The sequence below is a fragment of the Semicossyphus pulcher genome, unplaced genomic scaffold, assembly GCF_022749685.1.
Source record: "Semicossyphus pulcher isolate SPU_LCO1_2020_fin unplaced genomic scaffold, fSemPul1.0.p SCAF_17, whole genome shotgun sequence".
In the NCBI taxonomy this organism is placed as follows: Eukaryota; Metazoa; Chordata; class Actinopteri; order Labriformes; family Labridae; genus Semicossyphus; species Semicossyphus pulcher.
This window is the reverse complement of record NW_027211681.1, coordinates 8,312,307-8,331,727: the sequence shown is the minus strand read 5'-3', so window position 1 is coordinate 8,331,727 and position 19,421 is coordinate 8,312,307. Positions and strand designations below refer to the sequence as shown.

Genomic DNA, 19,421 nt, shown 5'->3' with positions numbered 1-19,421 from the left:
TGTTACCAAGCAATGAGGAAACATAAATAATCAAGCATGCCGTTGTCCGATGTACATTTATCATGTCTCCCTCTGTCTGCGTGCACTCTCTCTCTGTCTCTCTCCCTGAGGGAGTGCAGTTCGTTATACATACTAATATTAATGAATATACGCTACCAGTCAAAAGTTTGGACACACTTTCCCATTCACTTGTATGAGAAAATGTGTCTGTGTGTTCTTTGCATTTTGTCAACACCACATTCAAACTGGGCCCCTCCTCCTGGGCTCTTCGTTACCAGAAGCTCACTCTCACTCTCTTGTGCAAGAACACGCCCACACCGCCCAGCTAACACCGACAGCATCACAGTTACCTCTGTGCTAGCATGCTAACCGCCAGTTAGCTTTGCACTAGCCAGCATGCTAACGGTTAGATTGTCCTACCCAGTTTGAAGCACCTACCTGTCCAACAGAAAGAAGGCCAACTCTGCATCACTCTTTCACCATGTTCCCCGGTCTGGGGGTAAATGGAGTCCAGTTGCTTATTTGAACCTCTCCCACACTCACCTGTACGCTGTGATAGGCTCAGGGAACCACAACAGCGCCCCTCCTGAAAACGTCCTGTGCAAAGCAAAACAACAGAATAGATGCAGAGGGAAGAGTCTCACAAGGGTCTGCACACACACTCACCAACACACATGTATAGAGGCCCATAAGTGATGATTTATTTTATATTATATTCGTAAAAGTCTATATTTTCTTTTTCTAGGAAAATCCTACTTACTATACCTTTAAGTCTTGTGGTTCAACCTTATTTATGCAGTCTATGGGTTCAACAGGTAAAACAAATATATTGGGAATTTTTGATTATAGGTGAGTAGTTAGTCTCAAATAAACTATTTAAGTCCAGAGTCATTTAAATACCTGTAAGTATCTTCAACCACATCTGATAATTGAAAAGGAGATTGTATGGGCATATTTTGGGGTTTATTAAAAGGTAAGGCAACAGATAAATAGATGACAAATCACTGAAGGAGCCTATAGCGTTCAGCAGTGCAGGGGTGGATTTATCAGGCTTCCTTAGATACAGCAAAACATCATCTGCAAACAGGGAAATCCCAGTTATGTCGGGGTTACTCCTGATGGCCTCGGCGAGGGGCTCAATAAAAAGTGTAAACAGAGGAAATGAGGGACAGCACTGTCTGCAGCCTCTATACACTGAAAAACTCCGATATCAGGCTGTAAGTATTGACATTAACTTTTGCTCCACTATCTACTCCATGGTGGTCAAGTGGGTGTTGTCACAGTCATCCTTTGTAGCGGAGACCCTGCTCTCGGTTTCTTCCATACATTTCTCTAAGTCGATCCCTCTAATTTGGAAAGGTTCGAGACAGAGCTCTCAACTGAGTTGATGGATGTTTTAATCTCACTCAGGGCTCCATTGATAAGATCAAGGCGGGAACTGGCCGTTACGTCCTCGGCATTCACACAGGAGGCCAGAGACTTCAGCTAATATCTGCTAAGTCAGCTAGACGTGATATGCTAGCTTTGTGATCCTTGTTAGCACTACGTGTGGCCACCTGTTGAGCCTTTCTTCCTACCAGTCTGGATCAAGTGTTTGTCATGTTGCTGTTTGCACATCTCTGCATACAAATTTGGCTGGCTATTTCAGCCTGGAGAAAGATGCACATTTTTTCAAAGCCTAGACCCAAAGCAAAAGTGTCCGGGTCACGTGACCACCCCCTTCAGCCCGTAAATGTAAACCAACCATTTATTATCTGTTGTCATGAAATGGGCCATTTTGTATTTTGCTTACTTTTACTTTTGGTATACTTTGATGTGAATTCATACTTTCACTAAATTAAAATGCTGAATTCAGGACTGTAACTTGTAACAGAATAGTTACACTGTCGTATTTCTAAAACTTCTAACAGTGTTTTTAAAAGGATCCTATAGTCTTTAAGATGCTTCCGTTCACATCATGTAAGTTATTATACACTTAGTGGTGATTGTTGCAGATGTTTGTCAGAAGCCTGCACTGTAAAAACATGCAGTAATTACGACTTGTCTCTGCACGTAGATCTCGTACTGTAGGAGAACGATTGAAAACAAGTAGCTATGATGACAAACACAGCTAGCAATTAGAAAACACTGTGGATAACTTCGAGTAGTTACCAATAAACCTTTTAACTGCTTCCACCTGTGACAATGCAGTAAGAAACCTTTCCCATGAGATCCTGTGAGATCGAACACTGTAGAAGTACATTTACTCCGTATCATACGTGCTGCTGTATTTGCTCTCTTTAATTCGAGGCCTGTTGTTTTGTTAAGTAAGCATTAAAGTGAAAATGTATTGAGCAACACGTCCAACGGCTCCTCCGGCCTCCTCCCTGCCAGAGTTGAGCCGCTGTGTTGAAACGTTATTTCTCTGTGTGAGCACGTCTGACTCAATCTCAGTTTCCTACACACACACACACACACACACACACACATTGGCAAGTTCCCTACTGTGTGCGCAGTGTGTGTGTGGACTGTATCTGAATGTATGCATGTGTGTGCGTGTTGTTACTCTAAACAGAAATCCTGCTTCCTCACTTCTCTCTTCTGTCCTCAGTTGGCTGACCACTGCTGTTACTGATCACTACACCTCTCTCTTTCTCTCTCTCGCTCTCTCTGTGTTTCCTTGACAACCGGTTGTCTCGAAGACGTTGCACCTCGCCACGCACCTGAGACCAGGAAGAAGGAAGTGCAAGGAATTCAGGTAGCAAACACAAACACACACACACTGTTAAACTATGTTGAATGGGGAGGTGAATGCTGAAGGTCTGCAGTGTTGAAACTGCTCTACATGATCCAACAAGCACTGTTCAGTCAAAATGAAAGAGAATAGAGAGTGGGTGTGGAGAGAAAGAGGGACAGAAATGTGAAGAAGGAGAATAAGAAACACCAGTTGAGCCAGAATATATCTTTACTGTTTTACTTTCAGTTCAAGTTTAAAGCTGCAGCCTCAGAAACAAAAGTGAGAGTGTTTGTATTAGACATTTAGAGGTTCATGTTTCCCTCTTGCTCATGTCCACGTCCTCTTCATGCTGACAGGTAAACACAAGAAATCTGAGAGGGTGTGAGCGGGGTTGTTATTACTGAGAGTTGTCATTACAGTGGGATCTACGTACGTCAAGGGAGCGGGCGCTGCAACATAAAGACAGCGTGTCATCGTGACATCAGGGGTGTATACTTTTGTGAATGAGCAGAAAAAAGGCTCGCCTGTGTGCGATCATCAGTAATAAGCATGTGGTGGATGTGAGCGATCATGTGGCGTGAAGTTTTTGAACTAGATGTGCAGGAAACTCCTTTAGAGGAATGCTGCTGTGGCTGAAATGATTCAGGTCAGGCTGTTTGCGAACACACAGACACACAGGCGCAGGCACACAGGTTGGCCAGGGCCACAGGAGGATAGCATATCCCATCCGGAATGATAGGAGGGAGGGAGGGAGGGAGGTGTGGTGGGGATTTGGGCAGTCAGATTCTGGTTTGGTGAGTTTCAGGAGCAGGCAGTGTGTACACCATACACACACTGAAAGACAGAGACAGAGAGAGAGGACGGGAAGAGAAAGAGAAAGAGTTTCTTCAATGAAAAGAAGACCGAACACTTTTCTAGGACGTTTTTGAAGAGTTCAGGTGCCGGACGGCTGCAGCACCTTCACTCATCATCATGCATCTTTGACGTGTTTGCCGCATCGACTATGCTGTGCTGTGAGGAAGACAGGTTTCTGTTTGCGTCTAGGTGAGGAGTGTGTTCGCTAATGTGTTTCCTGGGATCATTAGCGTTTTGTTGTGTGTGTGTGTGTTCCAAACTTTTTCTTTCTTTTCTCCCTCCCTCCCTCGCCTCTCCCCCTCCTCGCTTCTGAGGAATGTGGGGCTTATGTCAGTGAGAGTCAGGTACAGACTCACTAATTACCACTGCCATTCCTCCCTCCATCTCTCCCTCCTCCTCCTCCTCCTCCTCCCTCCCTCTTTCCTTCAACTCCGCCACCTTCAGCGCTCTCTCTCTCTCTCTCTCCGCTCTCTCCTCCGGAGACCTTGTGCGCTCCCCCTCCTCTCTCTCTTGTCTCCCGCTGTTGCGTCTACGAGCGCTGTCGTGACTGGAGCAGAGGAGAGGACAAAAAAACAGAGAGGATCTGAGTCAGAATCCAAAAAAACACCAAAAGGAGAAGAGAAACTCTGACTTGTCCTCTGTCTCAGTGTGTGTCTGCGGTGTGTTTGTTGGATGTGATCTGAGATCTCTTCTGATTGTGTTCACGGGGGGGACCTGTCATTGAAGACAGGAGGCGCCTTGACAGCGAACAGGAGGCCAGAGAGGAGCTGACAGAGAGCGAAGGAGGAGAGGAAGAGGAAGGAAAGATGAGAAAGTGACAAGCTGGATCGTTGCTTTTGAACGGTGGCAGAAATACCCACAGCGACACAGAGACTACACGTCCCATCATCCTACAGGTGGGCCAGGAACTCGTCATGTGTCTCTTTTTCTTTCTTTTCTGACTTTTACTCAGTTTAATCTGAACTTTTTCACAGTTCTGCTGTTGAGGGACTCTGTTGTTTTCTCACCTGTCGGACCGAGAGCACACACATTCGTGCTCTCGCTCTCTCACACACACAGGCACACACAGTGGGTATCTGGGAGGACATTTCTTCAGCTGGTCCAGTGTTCACACTGACCCAGCTGACTGCTTTAACCTTCACTACAAGGTTATGGGACGGGGACTCAATGTTTATTTGTGTGTGGATGTGTGTTTGTGTGTGTTTGTGGGATCATTTGCTGTCTTGTTGAGCCGTCGTTATGTGTGTGCGTGCGTGTGTGTTATGCAGAAACTGGTTGAGCAGGGTGCCAGTTAGCCTTGGGTGTCCTGTTGTTGTACAAACGATATGGAGTTGAATGAGCGTTTATGTGCGTTAGTGCATGTGCCTGAATGTATATGTGTGCAGTTAGAGTCTATATGTCTGCGTGTGTGTACAAGGTCACGTCCGGCTGACCTTTCACTTTCTTTCTTAAACTATACTTTGATTGTTTAAAGTGGTTCATGTGACTCTACAGGTGCTTTATCTTTCATTTCTAATGTATTCCTTGGATAGTATGTGATTCATGGTGAAAGACAATAAGTGCTTTTTCACAAAAATCACAATTAAAGAGCCAAATTTTTGACTATAAAAAAATGATTGGACTACTACTACTACTACTTTAGGAAGATGTAAAATGAAGCTACTTTCTCGACTGATTAACTTCCTGTTTCCTGACGATAACCTGTGGATGTGGAGGACAGGGAGGGAGGTACACGATGCTGATGCCCGGCTTCCTTGTGAATACTCTAAATACTTCTACATGTTTAAGGTGTGTTAAAGGCGTGTGTGTGTGTTGACATGCTGGTCAGACCTGATGAAGGAGATGAGATACAGTTCTCAGTTTCATGTAAAAACAAAACCAAAAATAGATACCGGTTGAATGGGTTAGTATATGAACGACATTATTCAAATGGTCTGTCAGTCAGTCGGTGCCTGTGGGTCCACTGCTGATTGTGCAAGAAAGTTCAAGAGATGAACCATTTTTCAGAATGATACTTATCTCTCAACCCACTGTATCACATTCCTCAATTGCAAAAAAGGAACAAACAGTTTTCCAGGACAGGAATTTATATCGAGACTTTTTCTCCAGCGTGACCTTACTGGTATCTCGTTACAGGAAAACAGACAACATTTGAGAAACGGAGGGCAACAGGAAGTAAAATAGAGGAGCTTTTTTTTTGTCCTATGAAGGTTAAACTGTTTTTTCGAAGCAGGAAGCTGATGGGACATTATTGTTCAGCAAACCCTCCAGCACAAGGAAGAGAAACAGCTTAAACAGCATTAATTATATACACACGTAGTATTTGGTCGTGTCACATGACTGTCACATGATCATCTCATGCTCATGACGGGGAAGCAAAGATTTAGTGTGTGTGTGTGTGACAAAGCCACAAGCCTAATCCAGCAACACAGCAGCAGAAATGTAAAGCTGCAGAGTAAAAAGACGAGAGGAGCTGACAGAGAGAGAGAGAGCAGGAAACCTGTTAGCACTATTGTGTTGTTTATAAAACACCTGTAACAGGATCTGATCAGCCTCGCTCTCCTCTCTCCCTCTCTCTTTCTGTTTGTAACAAACACACATACCTGGAAAGCACAATGGCCACATTCTTCCCCTCTCCCACCCCCCTCTTTAGCTCCCCTCCTGATTCGGGCCAAACGTTGACCGGCAGCGAGATGAGGGGGAAGTAGAAACAGGTAAAAAATTAGGTCAGCATATGAAGGTAGGAAAAGAAGGAGAGCTGTGCAGTAAAATGTTTTATTATTTGAACCATAAACGAACAGGCTTTGAGCAGCAGATACTCTGGATTGAAAGTAATTAAAGTGTGGTGCTCTTCCTCAGGCTGCACAGATAAAAACTTAGGCACGGAGATGAGGAATAAAATGGAAGGAAATTGTAACAAAGTAATACAGAAGAAAAGGAAATTGAGAGAAAGATAATTGAGGAGAACAAACCAAGACTGGGGAGTCAGCTTAGCTCTCCTATTCTTACCCTCCTCAAGTTAAAGAGTGAGTTCCCCTTAATAAAATCTATGTCTATTAAATAAGTCCTTTAAAATAATGATCAACATTTTTTTGTCCTTGCCCTCCAGAGGGACACATGTACATGTTCTTCTGGTGTGACGTACCTATCTACTGGATGAGGTTATTTCTCAGCGCCCTTTTAAATGTGATCAATGACTTTTGTAAAAAGTCAAAGTTCAAGGTCACTGTGACTCTCAGATCATGTTTTTGGCTACTTCATACCATAATTAGGACATCATTTAAGTCTAATAGAATAATAAAATGGTGAAGTGATGACATTTTTAACCCATAAGGTCAAAGGTCAACTGCAACTGTGACATCATGATAAGATAAGAACACACATTTCTGCTCTTTAGTCCCGCCCTATTCTTCTGAACATGATCTCTCAGGAACACTTGGAGAGAATGGCTTTAAATTTGGCTCAAACGTCCGCTTTGAATCGTGGAAGTAATTTGAGGTCAAAGTCATGTTTGTCCAATTTTTCGTTTGTCGTACTGAGACAGCGGCACCATCCACTATCAAAGTGGACAATATCCCAATGTTCAACCTGTTAGTTCTGCTAGTTCTACTGTAGTCCTATTTAAGGTACACTGCCTTTTGTTTGGCCAATCTCAGGCCATGTCCACACGTACACAGGTACTTTTCAAAACATAGCTTTTTCTCTGCGTTTTGGCCTCTCGTCCACACACAAACGCCGTTTTACATCACTGAAAACGGATCTTTTGTAAAACTCCGGCCAGGGTGAAGACTTTAAGAAACTCCGTTTCCATGGAGACTTGTAGACGGGGGAAACCTGACGTCAGGCTGTGCGCTGTTATCTCCAATGTAAGGCGTCACAAATGAGGCGACATTCCTCGCAAAGTGACGGACGTGACAAAAACAGTGATGCTTCTCACCTTCCTGACAGGACTTCTTACATGTTTACATGTGTATGTACAGTTACTCGTCCACTATATTGAGGAACAGAGGTGTCGGGATGCACTACTTCTGGCAATAGATTTTTTTCTTTCTTTTTGACCTTTGATTGGCTGCGATTTTTCTTTTTGCATGATCAGGTTATATCGCCGCATGTTGGTGTGGCATTCTGATGACAGAGTTTCTGTTGTGTTTTTGTGTTTTCGGTTGGATGAGGATTTAATATATAATCCTGCATGTGTGGATGTGGTTTTTTTGGAAACGAGGGAGGGAAAAATACCCGTGTACAAGTAGACATGGCGTTAGTGCTCTAATTATAGTTTTCCATTTGTTAAAACCAATCAAACCCACAGGACAATCTCATCTCTACTGGTATCACACAATGCTTTTTTTTTTGTTTAATTTTGTCATTATTTTTCTCTGATCTGTCAACATTGTGTTGAAGTCATACACTCTAATGCCAGAGTCGCAAGCTTTGCTGACCAAACCACCAACCACCAACCTCCTCTGTTAGAGGTTTTGCGCCTGTATAACAACGTCACACTGCTGCTGTCTTTGCTCATGACGGACAACAGTCATCATTCTAACACCGCAAGACCACAAGAGGTCCTCAGGCATGGGTCGTGTTGAAATCATGACCGAGGCTGTTGGTTTTCTGGTGAGCAGAGTCTCTAGTTTTCCTGGTTTTGAGATATCTTGAAATGTCTTACATCTGACGCAATACAGTGGGAATTTAAACTGCAGTGTACCAAGGACGGGCTGAACAACAAGTTTTCAGATTGGCAGGTTTATCCTGCGTTTTACACACATTTATCCGGCTGACAAACTGCCTGTGTTTGCTGCCTGAGGCATAAATGTGGTTGTAATTGGGGAAAGAAGTAATAAGCTAAGAATTAAATCTAATTTCTCTTAGTTTCTGTGACTGTCTTCGAGTTACTGTTGATCACAACTCGCTGTAAACAGATGTCATTGTCATTTTGCTGCTGAAAGTAGTTCCCAGAAAATCCTTCACTGCGTTTAATCCAGAGTACCAAGAAAAGTATTAAAAGTAATTGTCACTGCTTTGAAGGAAACATTCAATCAATATTCTTTCCACCAGACTTAAGTATTTAAACCTTCTGTGTTGTACAGAGAGTGACTCGATGAGACATTGTGCAACCGTCTCTCTTTGCAGGAACGATGCACACTGTCGAGTGTGTAAACAGGTGACGTCCACTCACTGTGAAGGCTGCATCAACAGTCCTCCTCCTTCTCCCCACACCCCCGCCTTCTGCTGCCCAACCTTTGACCCCTGCATAACCTCTGTACCCCCCTGTCCCCCTTCCCCTCCTTCCTCTCCTCGTATCCTGCCCGCCTCCCTCCTTCCCTCCTCTGTCCTTCAACCTGCTCGTACGCTAATGCTGTTATTCTGCTTCATTTCACTGCTAGTTTCTTCCTCCTCCTCTTGCAGCAACTGTTTTTTTTTGAGTGAGTGAGACAAAGGCATATTAAAGGATAGACTACTACAAAACTACTTACCTGCCCATATGTGCTTTAAAAGCAGGTCTGATTGCTGTGGTTGTTGCTTTTGTCCATATTGGCTGTGAAGAGAACCTCCTAATGTGATTCCAGTGTAAGCCATGAAGAACTAACTTTAAAACCTTAAGTAGGGGTGTCTACATGTGTAATATGTACAGGAGGTACAGTGACAGCGCCTAAAAAACGGTTTAATTTAAATATGCTGTTGTTACTATTGTTTTAAATATAAACCCATCCTTTACAACAGAGGAACCAGTTATCCCTTCTCAAACAGGCTCCTCCATGCATACCTGTTACTACACACAATGGGCTTGTTGTCTGGACAGCAGGCCAACAGGCAAGGTGTGTGTGTGTGTGCACTTTTATATGTGTGTGTGTGTGCAGTGGGTGATTTGATTCTGGCAGGGAAGGCAAGCAAGTGGTGTTGAGAGGTGTGTGTGTGGCAGTGAGTAGGTTTTAAGGAAAAGACACTGATGGTACGACACGGCATCTCATGATACGATCCAACCCCAAACACACACACACACACAGACATGCACGTACTCTGAGCCCCCCTCCCTGCACGGCCAGAATGGAATGTTCCATGGACCGAGACTGACTCTGTGAACCCATTCACAAAACTGACAAAAAGTAGCCATACATGAAATGTACTACTGACAACACTCCCCCGTCTCTCTGACCCTGTGACCACCTGCTGTTGAAATGTATTTTGGGCGATCGGGTTATAAATGCACTAGGCTTTACACAAGTGTAACTGACCACCAAGGCGCACTGATCTGATCACCTAAACCACTTGTTTAGTTGACCTGAGGGGCATCCGACCATGTTGTAATGTGACTGCTAATGTCTGCTGATAAAGATATAACAGGATGATATGTCTTTTAATATGAGACATGCAACAAAAGCCATTGATTTTCTAACATTGTTCCTTTTTTATGTCTCGTCCTGTGCTCTTTGCAAGTTGTGAATGACAAATTTCTACCAAATCCAATTAGAAAAGCGTGTACAGCCCTACACAAGGGTCTGTATGTGACTGACTGAGTGACTGACTGAGTGAGTGACGGTACTTTCAAAGCCGTAGAGAGAGAGAGTTGCGATAACACAATGGCGGATCATGGAGCATGGACTCTCTGTCTATATGGCTCTGGATACTTTGTTCGAGGAATAGGCGGGGCTGCTCCTCCGCTGCAGTCCTCGTAACACATTGCCCACAAAAGCGCACATTGACCTAATGCGATCAGCCACATACTCGGTTTGACCTAGTCTTGTTTGGGTGTAAGACTGATATAATTACTGTGTCAGGCCCTTCAACCCTCTAGATGTAGTGCCACATGGCAGTAATGAAATTTGAACACAACTAATCAACTGCACATTTTGATACACAGAGGTGTGAGCAGCGATGTGTGTCAGCTGTTCACGTGAATCCTGATCAGAGAAACAGAAAAACCAGGTGTGAACTGGTGCTTTTTGTCTTGTTCTCCTCGTCTTGCATGTTCTCACCCTATGTTCTCTACTTTTTGTGACAGCCAGTCATTCAGTGATTTGTTTCTCGTCATAAATCCGTTGTTTCGGTGTGGTGTGAGTAAAAGTGTTCAGCAGGTAAGCTATTGTGTATTTAGCGACCTGTAGTTAAGGGGGCGTTAGCTGGAGCTGTCTGATGTTGAATTTCACCCGCTTTTCATTCAGCTCTTATCCGCCTGTTTCCCTTCTCACTTTCCTCTTGTGTGTGTGTGTGTGTGTGTGTGTGTGTGTGTGTTTTTGTGTGAACTAGACAACAATTTGTCTCTCCAGTAAACAAAGGAAGGTGATAATTGCAGGTTTAAGATTGCCAGATTATAAAATGTCTGTACATTTAAAGCATAAGTAGATGGGTGTTGGTGAAGGTGACATTACTTTTTGAACACTACGATCACTTGTTGTTATATATTTTGTACACAGAGTTCAACTAACCAGACTGTAAAAAGCTGCACTGTTTCAGATCTGCTAAGATGTTAGCTTGTTGTGCTCTATTCTGATATTTCATCTACATGCTTGTTAAACTCTGTCACATGATAGATAGTGTTGTACTGCAGGTGTTGGGGGTGAGGACAGTCACCCATGTTGACGTAACAATGGTTACTGGTCACATAATGAAAGGCTTCAGTGTGGTTAGAAGTCATAAGATGACTCGGTATCGCTTTTGTTCCTTAGTTTTCTGGCTCCTTCAAATCATCTCTCTCTCTCTCTCTCCTTCCTCGTCTCCTTGACCTTGGCAGTGATTGTAGCACCTAAACACACAAAGGACCTGTTCTGCCATTGGTTGGTGACAGGCCACATGACTGCCGTGTCAGCTGACTAAATTCTAGGCAAAAGGGGAAACTTCTTTCATCGGAAGGAAGAAAAAAAATGTTGGACTTTAATGTCAGATCCTGTGTGTGTGTGTGTGTGTGTGTGTGTGTGTGTGTGTGTGTGTGTGTGTGTGTGTGTAAGGCTCTGTATTGTGCTGAGTCATTATTGTTAATCATAAGCAGGACTCTGGGATTGGTTGACGGCAGTTGCAGGATGAGAGGTGACCCTTTGAATGAGGAAGTGTTTCAACACAGCAGACCTTACCTGGTGCCACAGGTGTCATCTGACTGTCTGCTGAGGGTTTTCAGGCAGAACAGCATTTTTACTTCAGAGATTGGTCAGCTTAAACAAGACACACACTCATGCACTGTTACCTGTAGGTTGTGTGTATTCATCTCTATTGTTTAGGTCAACCTTTTACTCTTCACCTTTGAACTTTAAACACTTCAGGCCTGGAAATGACAGACTTGAAAACATGATTTTTAAGTGTTGGTGCTAGTTGTTATAGCTGAGTTAAGCTCCAATATCTTTAGCATCAAGCTACATTTGCAGGCTTGGTTTCAGTTTTTATTCTGTGGAAATAAATGAGTTCAAGTTACATTTTGTTTCAGTTTTGGTATAAACTTAATTGGCAGTAAAAAAAAAAAAAGACTTGCAATAAAATAAATCTCAAATTTTCAGATGTAAAGATAAAATCCTGGTTTCAATCTGGCTACTAACTCTGATTTTTGTTTCACATAACATTCATTTTTATAAACCGTCACAGTCAAAGTCCGGTGGAAGGAGAACCAAGATAATTGGGATGTTAAAAAAGTTGGTAGAGACAAAAGATTAGAAAACTCAAGGACCTTGACGCTCATATTCAAAGCGTGTCTCACTCAAATGAAGTTGTAAATCTGCTCCTGCTGGAAGTGTTTAACTTGACGAGCACTTTGTTCTGCTGAAGCCCTTCAGCTGTCACACGCTCCCTGCAGGAAGGAAACGCATCGCAGGACGTTTTCTGACATGTTTATGTTTCCCTTGACGGTTAGTAAAGAGTTTATATACAATACAGAGCAGCAGACATTGTGTCACTCAGCGATATGGGCTATGATGTTTGAGTCCGTGTTTAAATGTCACATACTCTAAAAAAACATGCAGATAGGGACTGCAGCATTAATGCCCTAATAGGCCTACATGACACACTACTAACATTATGCATTGACATTAAGGACCCAGATCTGAACCTTGTTTTAACACTATTATACGTTTAAAAGGCGACTGATAACAAGTGGAAACTGACACATGATATAGTATTTGAATGTGTTGCTTTAGGTGCTTTAATGTGTGGACGTGCATGCTAGAGCCTGACTGTCACGAATATGGAAACCTTTGAGGGGCAATTATTTTATCAATATTGTTATTTCTATTTCATGCACACATACTCTAATCAAGTGTTGTGTCATGAATGTATGTGTTAAATGATGCATGTGCGGCGCTGATTGAGCTCAGTTGTTAGAGTAGGCGTCCCATATACAGAGGCGACAGTCCTCAGTACACTGATCGCGTGTTCGACTCCCGATCTGTCGATCATCTGGTGCATGTCATCCCCCAATTTACTGCTTTGCAATCTCTTCATGTACATATCTGCTAACACGCACACGCAGCTGTACGCATGTGTGCTGACTTACTTGTAACCTTAAAACCACAGGAGACTCTTCTTCACACTTTAACCGCCGCCCGTCACCGTGACTGTTTTAAAGCTGTTTGTGTTCAGAAACTTAACCTTGCTCAGAGTTCATATCAGACCTGTCGGGCCAGTTCCCACATGCCTCCTGTCTGTCTCTGCGCACGCCGAGCTGATGGCCATCTTCAACGCGTGTCACTGTCCACTGTGACTTATGACTTTATCACAGAAGTCATGTTTGTTTTAAACTACTGGTTAAATACTTAAAGGTTTTTACTGGTTGTTAATAATAGTAACTGTGTAAGAAAACAAGACTGTCAGGAACTGGAGGAAAAGCATCAGGTGTTTTCAGGAGGAGCTAATAATGATTGTGTTTAATTCTTCCAATTACACAGTTAGCCCAAACACTGCAGGCTGTCATATGAAGTGGTGATCGCTCTCTTACTTCAGGGCAGTAAAAGCATGTGTTTGGTGATGAGTGAAACTGCAACTTATTAACTGTGTGACCCTGTAATTACACGGGGGCTTTAGGTCAACACTGTTCTTAACTCTTACACTGTAATATTAATAGCCTGGGCTGTGTAATAGAGTTTTCCTTTTATTACCATGTAATTGCACATTAATATCATCTGCTGCTCTCCTGTTGTATCCTTTAATTTACATGATTATATTAAGGTTACAGACTGTATTGTTGAGTCAACTGTTCTCCCCTCATTACACTGTAATTAGGCAGGCTGTGTTGTGTAGTACACATTAATACCAAGGGTTTGGGCTGTATTGTAAAATGTTCACTGTTCATTAACCTGTAAATTCATAGTAATATAAGGGCTGCATTATAAGGTAGTAACTGTTCTCCCTTAGTTACCCTGTAGTTAACAGTATAATCGATGCAGGCTGCTTCTGTTCTCTCCAAGTAAACCTGCAAGTGAAGCAAAAGAAGAGAGTCTGGAGTGTGTTACGAAGGTGCTCCGTGGTGGGGAACACAGAAATTCAAAAAGTTGAAAAATCTGAGGCTTAAAACTTTTATTCAATTGGCTATTTCATCATGGAAATGCTAAAAGTCTGGATGAGTCATAGAAAATAAGCCGAGTTACGACCCACGTGTAGCGGCACAATCAGCCTTCTTCAAGGTGTAGCCCTCAGCTCACAGCCTGCCACAACCTGCAGTTACACATAAATAATATAGGTACAGGATGTATCATAAATATCCCTAGAATAAAGCAGTTTTATTGTTGTTGCCAGATTTTTACTTTCCTCATATCTGCCACGCACAAAAAGTTTGTATTGTACTTCGTCCGACACAAAAAGGAACAGCCCCGACAAAGTCGTCATTATTTCTTGCAAACTTAAGAAACTTTTCAGCCGATTTTAGAGGTTTATTGACATAAATGTGTTAATACTTAAAATGATCTTTGAGCTGCTGCAACAAGAATATAACCTGTTAGAAACCAGATGTTCCTGAATCCCCTCTTCACAGTCGTTCACCTTATATTTTGTATTTTTTTAAAATAGGTTTCAGCTTGTCTTTATGAGCAGGATTGGTAATCGTCTTTGCAAGCTTGAGAAACATTGTGTGTGATATTAAGCTACACAAATAAACTCGTCTTGACTTGCGCTGATACGTGTGTGCGTGAGAGAGCGTGTTTGTGCGTACAGTGAGGTAATAAAGTCATCTTACTCTTTAAATCATTCTCTCCTCCACCTTTTAAAATAAGTTTATGGCTGCGTTCAGCCTTCACCCCGACCTTATTACAGCCTGTAGAGGAGAGGAAAGATTTCTCCATCTGTAAACTTTGAACTGTGTGTGTGTGTGTGTGTGTGTGTGTGTGTGTGTGTGTGTGTGAATCAGTGATTGCAGGTCCTTCATTAACAGTCATTGGTTAATGTGTCACTTACACAATGGCAATAGCGCACACACAAACACAGTGTGGGGCTGCAGTAGAGCAGCACCCCATCAGATAAGTGTATATAGGCCCCGTTTAGGGTTGTTTGAGGTTACGCACACTCCAGCACATTGTCAGCGTGGTCTTCTTCCCTTTCTGTCGTAACCGCTTTGTGTTTCTGGTAAATATGACTAGAATGGGCTTCAGTCTAGATTGTATCCTCTTTATCTCCACTGAGTGACTTTCAGTTCATACTTAATGAAACCTAACAGAACAAAAGCTCTCTGCACTTGTCAACTGAAACTAAATCATTGTTAATCATTTTGGTGTGAGATCTCGTTAACACCTGGGCTGATCAGAAGAAGTCTGTTTGCAGGCTGTTCTACGAGCCTTTGATTGAACTTGGCTCGGCTATCATGCTGATAAAATGCTATGAAAACCTTTGAAATCAGCTGAAAAGTCCTGCATGGTCACATTTAAACCACAGTCAAACTCAGCCTTCAACAGGTTTATCCTAACATGCCTGAGGCCGTACAGTGATTCATAGTTTCTTTCTAGGCTCTGTTTGAAATGTTCTGAGTCTATGTTGACTTACATATTTTTTTCCTGATGTGCCTGAAGATATACAAAAGTAAACATCACATTTGATGAAACACTTTGGTTATAAGCGCAGTGACAGATGAAGTAACTCTGACAAACTTTTATTCTTCTCTATACTTTTGTTTTTGTTCAAGGGATAAAAATGTCAGTTGGTACTTAAAGGGCCAGTTCCCCTATTTTCAACCTCAGTGCTTTCATGCTATCATGGGCAGCTAATGCCATTATGGTAGGTAAAAAAACCCAATTTCGCTCTGTGTGTTTGGAGGACGCTACCTGCTTCTCCAATGGGCCCTGGAAAACCTCCACCAGACTACGTTAAACGCGCCAGGGAGCTCGTTAAACTACACTTCCTCAATCTAGGACGCCGACCTGCGATGTCATGTCTCGTTCACAATCGTCAGGTTTAAAATGTAGACTGCAGTCCTGAAGATATTTAAGACGATCCACCGGTATATTCTCGTTGTATTTTGAATTCTGCACCGCTCTGAGCCATTGCCTGCAGCGAAACTGTAGTGTTTCACTCCAGCGTCTCTTGCTGGGCCGTTCCTTTCAGAGGGAGGGGCGCAGGGTAACACACAATAGGATAAATAACGACAATATCATGATACGGCGATTCTGCAACAATTGATAAATTGCAAGACAATCATATAACGATACATCACGATATCTGATTAAGTTCTTCTTCGGACAATTTATTTACGTTCACGTTTCCCTCATTCATGTCATAAGCGCCACCGAAAAATCGCAGGGAAATCTGTTTAGAGCTCCAAAATTAAATTCAAATATTGATATTTGGCGCCAAGCTATCGATAATTGTATTGCGCCAGGACGGCGATATATTGCTGTATCCATATTTTGTCCCACCCCTAGTTACCAGAGGATGAATCCTGATAACTTTGGTTTATGACCAAACACCTCAAAGAGGAATGACATTCCCATTGGCCTTAGCTGTTCCATTTTTGTGCTAATTAGCATATGTTAGCATGCTAATATAAGTCAGTGAACATGTTATCTCCATACCAGCTAAACATTAAATATTAGAATTGTAATTGTGAGCATATTGACGTGCTAATTTCAACATTTAGTACAAGGATAATAAATGTACATGATATATCCATATATCCTGCACACCTGCGCAGTCTACCAAGGACTCATGCCTGTCCCCTCATTGTTGTCAATGATCACCTTTTGTCACGCCCCCTGCCCTTTCATCCCTCACCCTCCCTTTTGTCTTATTCCTTATCAGCTGAGAGCGAGATTGAAGGAGGAAAAGAAAAAAGGCGGGGGGGTTACCTGTACTGAGTGGCCCCACCTCTCTCTCTCTCTCTCTCTCCCTCTCTCGTGGCAATTGAGAATGAGTAAACACTAAACCACCTTTGCTTACCTCCACACTCAAACAGTCACACACAGGCAGGCGAGGAGGCTCTCTTACTGCTGCAGCCTGTCACCATCAGAGGAGAGGGAAGGTTAGGACACGTGTGAGTGAGCAAAGTGACTGTAAAAAGGCTAAAATACACCGGCTGCATCTTCTCGGCCTGCTCTTCCACATCTGCGCTCCTCGGTTTGGGATACAGGTACAGTCTTCATGTGTGTTTCTGTCTCTTTGGAGGAGTCTACCTAAGACATACCTTGATTACAACTCTCTAAAACCATCCGCACTTCTTGTTGCTGTGTTACCGTGATCAAAACATCTTTTATTGCGTCCTTAAAATCTTCTTGTAAACTCAGATTCTCCAGCTTGTGAGGTCTGAAACTTTGGTTTCTTTACGTTAGACGAACTTAACACTTCCTCGCCTTACCTCTTTGTAGGAAGTGTTAATTTCTTACTTTGAAGTTGTAAACCTCGATTTTACAGATTGTTGCCTACTTTCTCTCTTCTCATGGAGGAACAATGTTCATTCTGCTGTTTGCCAAACTTCCCTGTTTCATCAGAGCCAAAATGATTGGAAACAAAAGGCACTTAAACCAATCAGTGATTGAGATGGAGATCAAGATCTCCTCACAATGAAACCAGTGGAACCAGTGGAGTGGCATGGCACTGTATGTGTGTGAGTGTGTGTGTTAAGGGTGGGGGATAAAAAAATGCTTCAGTGAGTACATGGAGGAGCTGGTGTTATTACCCACAGACTTCCGGGTTGTTCATCATATAATATGTGGACTTTTACCCCGGTTAGGCGAGCTGTTTGTTGTGTGTGCTTGTGTGTGTGTGTGTGTGTGTGTGTGCGACAGTGACAGCTACAAAGACTCCAGCAATCCGGAGCTGATTATCAGTCATTTATGTTGCATTTAAGGCAAAACATGCAGCGAAAAGATGATAACAGTTTTTATGATTCTTTCTTTTTGTTCAGACCAAAGGATGGCGTCGACAGAAATGTTACTTCAGTTGCATGTTTCTGCAATTGTTCCATTGTAGGAGTCTGACACACGTAGCCCGTGTTTGCCGACAGGGAGGGCCGTTGTTTGATTATAAAAGTGTGTATGAAGATTAACTCTTTTGTAGACCTGCGTCCTGTGAACGATGCTGGAGAAAAAAAAAGGAGATTATATGCAAACATTTGAATCTTTTTTTGTTAAGTGTATCAAATATCAACTTTTCAACTTTAAATCTGGAAGCTTTCCCTTTGCGCGCGCACACACACACACACACACACACACAAACACACACACACACACAGGGGGCCACTAAAGCCTTTATCACGAGTGTGTGACACTGTCAACGTCAGTAGTAATTGTCTGAAACAATGTCTGCCGTGGCCTTGAGCAGGCTAGCTGATTAGCCTGAGGAATGTGTTTGCCTAAGGAAGCAAAGCCCCTTTGGGCTAGCGCTAAAGCTAAAGCAGCTCTTATGATTAGTAATGACTATGTGGCTGTGTGAGGGGACGTATGTGGCAACGTTCAGGTGACCTTTCTATCCTGTCGTGCTTTATATTGACAGGCTTTAAAAGCCCTTATTATTAGAATGAATGGAGTTAGAATTTGTTGTTATCAGTCTTGTTCTGTGAGTCATAAAGAAACGGTTGAGATAAATGCTCCTTGCTGCTTGTAATTAGTCGTGTTTGAGTAAAATGTCGCTGTTTTAAGTGGACAAATGTGAAGGTCCTGAAGGCAGGGGGGCTCTCAGAGTAAATGAACTGGAATCATCCGTCCATGGTGAAGTTGGGGTGGGCTGAAGGCGGTCACTTACGCACTCCTGATGACCTGAAATTCTTCAGGCCAGTTTCACTCTAAAGAGCTTTTTATCGCTGAGGGAGGCCTGAACCGCTCTCCTCCTCTCATCTGGTCTTTTCGTCCTCTAACCCCCTGCACACACTTTCTCTCTACATTTCCTCCCCCTGCCTCACCCTTTACCCCCCCCCCCCCCCCCCCCCCCCCCCCGACAGCTCGCCCTCCTCTCCACACCTTCCTCATTTCTCCTCCCCCCTCCCTCCCTGCCGCTCTCGTTTGAGCTTGAGTGAACCAGAGGAATGAGGGTGACAGGTACACAGACGGGAGGAGAGAATAAGGGGAGGGAAATGTAACTAAGGAGGCAGCAGGGACAAATGTGACAGGTGTCAGATTTTGGAAATTGTGTTGTAGATTAGACCGTAATTAATTTTGTTTCAAATGGGAAGTTTTTCCACAAGAATTCTGTATTTTTTTTCCTGTCACAGAAAATGTATCTACAAGCTATCAGCTTGAAAGAAGGTTGCAAATTCACAGCTGTGAATCTACAATTAAAACATTTGAAACACTGAAAAACACTGAAACTGGCTTATTTAGACATGAAGAACAACATTCATATCAAATGGGGTTTCAGGCCAACCCCTGGCAGCAGCAGGTAGTGTATAGTGTACACAACAGCTGCCTGATGAAGCTGAAAACTTAAAGTTGAGTGAACAAAAACTGTGAAGCTGAAACTC

At 43.0% G+C, this 19,421-nt stretch overlaps 1 protein-coding gene across 6 annotated transcripts in view; it reads left to right on the top strand.

Moving 5' to 3' along the window:
• Positions 1–2,690: 2,690 nt before the first annotated feature.
• The window catches only part of rbm47 (RNA binding motif protein 47), a 31,333-nt gene continuing 14,602 nt past the window's right edge, over positions 2,691–19,421 (top strand). For 2 of the 6 annotated variants that reach the window (XM_069665605.1, XM_069665601.1), the window contains exon 1: positions 4,035–4,467. The gene's annotated coding sequence lies outside the window, so the exon portion shown is untranslated. Of the gene's footprint in view, positions 2,738–3,543; positions 3,761–4,033; positions 4,468–19,421 lie in introns of those variants that run through there. The other 4 variants (XM_069665603.1, XM_069665602.1, XM_069665604.1 and 1 more) reach the window with 4 other exon arrangements.